Source organism: Phyllostomus discolor, chromosome 5 (genome assembly GCF_004126475.2).
Source record: "Phyllostomus discolor isolate MPI-MPIP mPhyDis1 chromosome 5, mPhyDis1.pri.v3, whole genome shotgun sequence".
NCBI classification, from domain to species: Eukaryota; Metazoa; Chordata; class Mammalia; order Chiroptera; family Phyllostomidae; genus Phyllostomus; species Phyllostomus discolor.
Window position 1 is genome coordinate 92,888,514 of NC_040907.2, and position 7,711 is coordinate 92,896,224.

Below are 7,711 nucleotides of genomic sequence, written 5' to 3' on the forward strand. Positions count from 1 at the left end.
GTCACCACTGTGCTGGTCTCCTCGCTGATGCTTCCTTGCCAGAATCCATAGTTACCAGCCTTTTCTATTCTGTCCCGGGTTCATGATTGTCATCAGTGTGGGGATGGCTGGCCGTGAACCTGCCCCATCTAGGTGGCTCCAGAATGATGTCTTGTGTTTTTTGTAGAAGGAGAACAGGAAGGAAGAAAGTTGGTCTGGACAGTAAGTAGACTTACTTTAGAAATAAGTGGACAGTGTTTTCTTTTCTCATAATCCTTTGAAGGGCTATGTTGGTTGCCATGACATACTTTCATTCTTTTCTCTGGATATTCTTCCTGAAGGTGGATGGAGTTGGCTGCACAGATACAGGGGCAAAAGGATGGGTATGCTCTCCTGACCAGATTTCCTGGTTCTCTTGTTGCCCATTTGTGCATGAGTATTTAGTTCTGTGCACTTTCCTCACGTGCATTCACTATGCAGTCTGGATAGAGAGCAGCTTCACCAATTCTCCAGCACCCAGGACAGTGCCAGGCACATGTAAGAACTCCAGAAGTCTGTTGAGTCAACTGTTCAACTCCCCCCGAAGAGGCCTATAGTACTTTGGTGCAAATGAGACAAGTGATAGGGAAACACTTGTCAAAATATCTGAGACACTGCAGACATTAAATCAGGCCCAAAGCTTTGAAAGTGAGATGCAGTAAGTAGGGTAGAATATGGTTATTCTCCCCTGAGAGTGTCTGCATGTAGACTGTGAAACACACACAGGTGTCTGAATATCTTTTTAAAGATACTCAGATCATTTTAGGTGTTCACCCACATACAGCTCTAAGTGGCCTTCTGTTGTTGAGTAGCCCTGAAGCGTAGGGACAGTTGCTAGAAGTGTTCTCACAGTACAGGGACACGATAGACACTATAGGATTTAGTCTCTGGTTGTCGCCTTCTGGGCTACCTGTGAGAGGCACTTACAATCACACTGGCTTCATGTTGCTTTGTGCAAAGGATGAAACATCAGGGTCCAAGGTGCCAAAAGTCCGATGCCATGGAGCCAGGGCACATCTGGGTGGCTGGTGTGCAGCCAGTTACACAGAGGCACACTACTCATGGGCCTAGGAGAGATGTTCCTGGGGGGTTGTGCCCACAGACTTGGTAATGAAATCTAAGAGGGTGGGAAATGGGGACCACAGAAGGTGGAGAATGAAGGAAAAAGATCACTAGCCACTCCAAAGCGAGACAAGCAGTTATGGTCCAGCTATGGGGCTGCTAGTCTAATCAGAGGCAGCGTGAGAGCACACCTACCACGGAGGAAACAGAGTGGGTCTGAGAATGGTCTGAGCATGTGACGAGACTTGGAATTTCTGCTCTCACAACAGGGAAAGGCAATTAGAAACCCTAAGGAAACACTCCATAATAAATGCATGGCCCAATCTGGTTCGGGGAAAACAAGGGTTGGTTTGAATACTTGGTAAAGTGTAAGAAAGAAACACTCCTGAGTTTGGCACTAGGACCTCTCCTGTGAGTAGAAAAAGTCCAACCCAGAGGCAGGTCAGGCACTCGGTCCCTTGATACAGGGGTGTAGATGTCATGAGCTTCAGGAGGTTGGCCAGCCAGGGGACTTCCCACCTGGGAGGTCATGTGACCAGGTGCCACAACCCATGTCAGGGGACCTTGCAGGGGTCCTCCAGGCAGTGGCTCAGATGGGATGACTGAGGATGGCTGTGGAACTCACAGGGCCAGGGAGGCAGAACCTTGTATCTGGGGTCCCGTGTGGCTGCTCACAAACCTGCTTACCTTCACAAGCAGGTACACAGGAAACAAATGATTGTGTTTGCGCCACTCTTCATTTTGAGAAGTGTCTGTTACAGTGATTAGCTATGCTAATTCAGGTTAATTGGTTTTCAACTTTCTGAACTCTATATGCAAAACACCAGAGACTATAAGGACTGTCAACCTTAACAAGGTGAATTGTCTGTCATCGGCAGTAGAGAGGTTGGGGAGAGAAGGCTGACTCTGTGGCCACCTTCACATGCACAGTGGGGCATCAAGGGAACCTCCCTCATTAGGGGAAAGTGCTACAAATCGATGGTTGTTGCAGATACACCTGCAAATATGCCAGACTCTGATGTGACTGTACTGGGAGCTGGGGCGATCCACCTCCCTACCTGTCAGCAGGAAAAGCACTGAAGCTGGTCAAAGTGTGTTAGGTTAATCAAAAGGTATGGAGGTGACCCCTGGAGATATAACCTCAGAGCCAACAGAAGGGGTTCCTCTGAGAAGCAGGACTGGAGGTGGGGAGGTGGGCGAGTGGGCTCCTCACCTCCTCTCTTCTAGCTCCCTTCTCCTTGCCTCCCCTCCTTCATCCCTTTTTCCCATCATCCATCTCTCTCCTTTTCCCCATCTCTCTCCCTGTCTAATCAGCCCTCTGCACTATTTTGTATGTTAAACATGTGCATTTATTACTTTCCCCAGGGGAAAAGGTCAGGCTCTGCTCTCCACTTTTGACCTTTCTAGAGAAAGATATTTAACCCTCAATTTCTGCATCTGTCCAGTGGGGTAATAACTAATTACAACCTAGGCTGTTTGAGGTTTAAATGAAGTCAATTCATGGATAGTCCATACCATGACACTGGACACATGGTAAATGTCAGCAAGTATCCTGTCTTTCTTGCTACTGTCACTAATGTGTCAGCCTGCCTTTGCTACAGTGATGCTGCTCATGCCTTGTGCTGTGTTGGAAACGTGGTCCTACATCTGAGTCTACAACACTGACCTGTTCTAGTAAATTCGCATGAAAGGAGATAGACAGGGAGTCTGATAGGGCTGCCTCAACACTCATGGGCACATCCCCAAGGAGGGAACCAGACTGCATCCCCTCCCATCAGCCAGTGGCAGGATTGGGGCTGTTTTCTCTCTTCTCATCTAAGATGCATTTCACGTGACAGGCAAAAAAAGAAAATTATCCATAAAGGAGAGGTTGGGATGTGAAGATTCTACAGAGCTCAGCATTTCCTTAGGAGCTCTTAATGATCCTATGAAACGTGGGTTTGATGACTTTCTTTCCCTTTCTCCTTTTTTTATTTTGCAACTGTCATGCTGCTCATCATCTGACACAGTGGCCTGCCAGTCTGGGGGGGGCAACTGGTGTGCTGTGGTTGAGCTGGAACGGCTACACCAGGAAGAAGTTTAAGGAAACCCAAGCAAACTGTTAATAATGTTTCAGAAGCAGAAGATCTTGACATTGGCTAAATCTGGGGAGTGAGGAGGACACATTCCCTGGGACCAATAACAGGTACAGGGATGCCAGGTGCAGCACTGATGGGCATCAAGCCCAGCCCCTCACAACAAATGGGTGTGTAAATGGATGTAATTGTGAATGTGTGAATGTCGGTGTGTATAAATGATTGTTAATGAATGTGTATGAATGTGAGTGTGTGTGTCTACGTGCATGCACTGGGAAGGGACTTTTTTCATTGTAACCTTAAGACCTTAAATTTAAACCTTTGGCCCTACCTTCCGATGAAGTTAAAGACATTGACAGCCTTGAGCAACAATGCCATCTGCTTCTAATGTGTGTCCTGCAGTGGACACACACCAACACAGTGCTAGGAGTTATTACTTTAGAAGGTAAATTCTACAATTTTCTTTTGATAGAAAAATTATATGGAATCAGTTGTTTGGGGTTAAAATGTTTATTAATGTAAATGTTGAAAATAAACCACCATTTTGAGTGCTGTTTGGCACTTTTCTCATGGGCGACACTGGCACTGCTGGCAGGTGGGGTCACCATGCAGGGTCCCCATCTGTTAGCTGCAGGTGGCTGTGCATCGGGTGGGCCTGCTCAGCTGTCCTCAAATGTGTGAGAAGGTAGCAGCTGGCCTGATATGCAACTCCCTGCACCTGCACACAATGGCGACTCCCCACACTGGCATCATTTGGTTTTCTTAATGTACCTGTAAGGTAGAAAGAAGAGAACCCAGGCTTGTCTAGGACTGCTCTACGGGCCTCAGTCCCCAGGCTCTTCTCATTGCTGTGTGTCCAGAGGCCTCATGAAAGTAGGAGTTCAGGTAGTGTGAGCCCAACTCACCCCAGTTCTGTTTGTAAGGCCTGGCCTGCTTTTTCTTTTTTTTTTATGGATATTTTTATCACAGTAAAATACTCGCAATGAAGCTTGCCATTTTAACTATTTTTCAATGCACAGTTCAGCAGTGTTAAGCACATTTATGTTGTTGTGTGGCTGACACCACCATGATCTCCATTACTGCTTCCATATTCTCCAGCTGACACTTTATCCCCACTAAACAACTCCTTGTGCCCCTGCCCCATCCCTCGTGATTTCCCTCTTACCTGTCTCTATGACACTGAAGACTCTAGGGACCTCCTATGAGTGGAATCACACAGTATTTGTCTTTTTGTGATGGGCTTATTTCACTGAGCATAGTGTCTTCAAGGTCCATCAAGGTGGTAGCATGTATCACAATGTCCTTCCTTTTCTAAAAAAAGTGGAATTTATTGGGGTGACATTGGTTAATATAATTTATTGGGGTGACATCGGTTAATATAATTATACAGGTTTCAGGTGTACAATTCTGTAATACATCCTCTGTATACTGTATTGTGTGTCCATCACCCCAAGTCATGTCTCCTTCCATCACCATTTATCTCCCCTTTACCCTCTTCTACCTTCCCCCAACCCCTTTCCCCTGGTAATCACCGTGCTGTAGTCTGCATCTGTGAGAGTTTTTTCTTTGCTTAATTCCTTCACTGTTCACTTAGCCCCCCAACCGCCCTCCCTTCTGACATCTGTCAGTCTGTTTTCTGTATCTATAAGTGTATATCTATATCATTTATAGTTTTGTTCTTTAGATTCCACATAAAAGTGAAATCATATGGTTACTTGTCTTCCTCTGCCTGGCTTATTTTACTTATACAATACTCACCAGGTTCATCCATGCTGCCACAAAGGGTAAGATTTCCCTCTCTTTATGGCTGAGTAGTATTCCATTGTGTAAACGTATCAATGCTGTTTCATCGCTCATCTAATAATGGGCACTTGGGCTGCTTCCAAATCTTGGCTATTGTACATTAAATAATGCTGCAGTGAACATAGGGGAGCATATTATCCTTTCAAATGAGTGTTTTATACCTTATTAGCATCTTTATTTGTAAGAGTTGTTTTTTGACTCCCTCAGACAAATGTATACAAAGAAAAATCAAGCCCTCATTCGTTAGTGCGGGTTTGATCCAGTAGGATCAGCATGTTTGAGATTCTCTATAAAATTTTTCCTAGTAACTATCACATTTTTATTGTTTGATTTAGAAACTGTCCCCCTTCTACCTCTACCCTGAGCTACTGCAAAGATACAGAATGGAAAGCAAGACATACCGGGAAGGAAGTGGGAACACAGATGAGGTTCAGGTTCTCTTATTTCACTCTTCCGGCTGTGGAGACAAAAGCCATGCTGCTGGATTTTCACTGTCCTCACTGTATTCTTCTTGTCATGTACACATTTGCTCAAATCCAACAGAAAATGAACACACTACCCCGAATGACGGCTGTCTTTCATTCTGTGTCCCCACTCTTGGTGAAAAAGTAGGTGAACTTAACATCTCACATCACAAGAACGGGACATTACAAAGCCTAAGGAAGTGAGTACTAACTACAGAAAGAACAATGCCAGTGCTTGCTATTATTATGTGCCTGGCAACATTTAAAGAACTGTGTACAGATAAACTCTTTCAATCCTAAAGATAAGTTACAACTATTTTCTCCATTTTACAGGTGAGCAAACTGAGGCACAGAGAGGTAAAGGACAGTGACAGGATAGTCACACGGCTAACAAGTGGCAGAACTAGAATATGATCCCAGGTGGTCTAGCTTCCCAGCCTTAACTTCTTCCCTATACTGCCCTGTGATACTGCCTTTTACAGGAAAAAGCTAGAACTCAACTTTTATGTTTAGTAAAAATATATAATCATTTGTAGACCCCAGAGGGTTGTTAGAGTGGGCTTATTTGTTTATCTGGGGGACTATACCTCTCAGGAAAACATGATTTTTAAAAAAATCTTAAGAAAAACACCACCTTATTAAAATTTAAGTCTTAATCACTGGGTATGATGCATCTTGTAAGGTTCTGATATCAGTACTATGAAATCCACAGTTAATTCCTGTGCTTAAAATCCTCCACAAGCTTGGTGCTAAGGTAGCAGAGTGTATGAAGACCATGTCAGGCCAATGAGAAGGCTTCCAGGAGCCAAAACACTGGCACCACAACCACTCCTGAAAGACAAAGTGTGGCTGGACTTTGTCTCCTGAGCACCATCCCCCCTCCCCCCTGTCCGCCACCCTCCCCCCCCCCCCCCCCCCGTCCCCCCCACCGCACCCCCCCCCCCCCCCATCTAGAAGAGGTTAGCATTCAGGCAAGCCTCTCCTCTGGGCTTTGTTCTTACAAACAAGAGCAGGGCAGTAAAACCTGTTGAGCAGCCACAGGGGCTGACAACTCCTGAGCCTTCCCTAAACACAGAGACACCCTAATCCGAGTCAAGTCAGCACCTGCGGGAACCAGCTGCCAACTGCAGGCACCTTATATTCTCTCTAGGGTCAAGCCTGCAATGATCTGGATTTGTTAACCTGAGATTGCCTGAAAAACCCACAGACTTCAGAGCTTGCCTGAGGGTCCCTGAGACTAAACACACACACACACACACACACACACACACACACACACGTGACGATTAAAATTCTGTTGAGATCTCACTATTGAGTTTCCTCCTCCCTTCTAGTTGAGCAGAGTAAACAAAGCAAGGGCAACTCCCAAAGGTGACTGAAGAAGCCCAAGAACCCCTGTCTAAGGGAAGTGCAGGAACATTCAGCTGACCTCAGACCAGCCCCCACTTCCTCACAGCCCCATATTGTATCCCCTACCGCTTCTACCTCCCCACATCCATCACACCACACAAAACATCCAGAAGACATCTCAAGAACATACCCATTCACCTCACAGCATGGAACAAAACTGATTAATACCATCTTTTATTCCTCTTGAGCCCACTTCTGAGAGCTATAAAATTATTACGAACATTAATTTGCCATCCTGGGTGCACAGCAGGTACTGTGCCCATTTTACAGAAACATAGCCACTGAATTTCAAAGCTGTACTTTATTATAGTGCCCAGTGGCAATTTATCAGCAGAGCCCTCCTCCTTTCATCTCTGACACTGACTTCACCAATTCTTGCTGTTGAAAGATAAACTAAGCAATATTTAAAATGTTAAGTGTTTATTTAAGCAAAAACTGGTTTGAATTGGGCAGCATCCGATCTAGCAGACAGAAAGAAGCTCCAAGGAACTGCCCCAAATCAAAGACTTCTATAAACTTTTTAAGAGATGGAGGGATATATCAGCAGATTACTGACCTAGTAGGTGATTCTTAAGGAGAATTGACTGGCTTAAGATTCCATTTCTGGGAGAGCCAAACTAATTAAGACATAGTTTGGTGAGCTGGGCTTAGCATAAATGACTCCATTTTGGGCCTTTTGTCTAATATTTAACACTCCCTACATCATATCAGACAAAAAGCTTGGTTTGCTTACAATGTACAGCAACTTAAGTCAGTCTTCCAAAACTGGCCAGCAGGTGCGCACTGGGTAATCATATAGGAAAGACCATAGGGGGGTGGAAATAGAGCCTAGGTACACCCAAATAACAGAAAACCGAGGTCTCTGGCTTCAGTGCCTTT

The 7,711-nt window shown here is 45.2% G+C and overlaps 1 long non-coding RNA gene across 2 annotated transcripts; it reads right to left on the reverse strand.

Annotated features, from left to right (window-relative positions):
- Positions 1-383: 383 nt before the first annotated feature.
- Positions 384-6,302, reverse strand: LOC118500748. Of its 2 annotated transcripts, XR_004903335.1 has the most exons (4): positions 5,360-6,302; positions 4,914-5,048; positions 4,321-4,461; positions 384-3,926 (listed from the first exon to the last, which is right to left on the reverse strand). It is a non-coding gene; the product is annotated as an uncharacterized LOC118500748 (long non-coding RNA). The 2 variants fall into 2 exon arrangements; XR_004903334.1 differs by having other exon boundaries at positions 4,914-6,302.
- Positions 6,303-7,711: the final 1,409 nt, after the last annotated feature.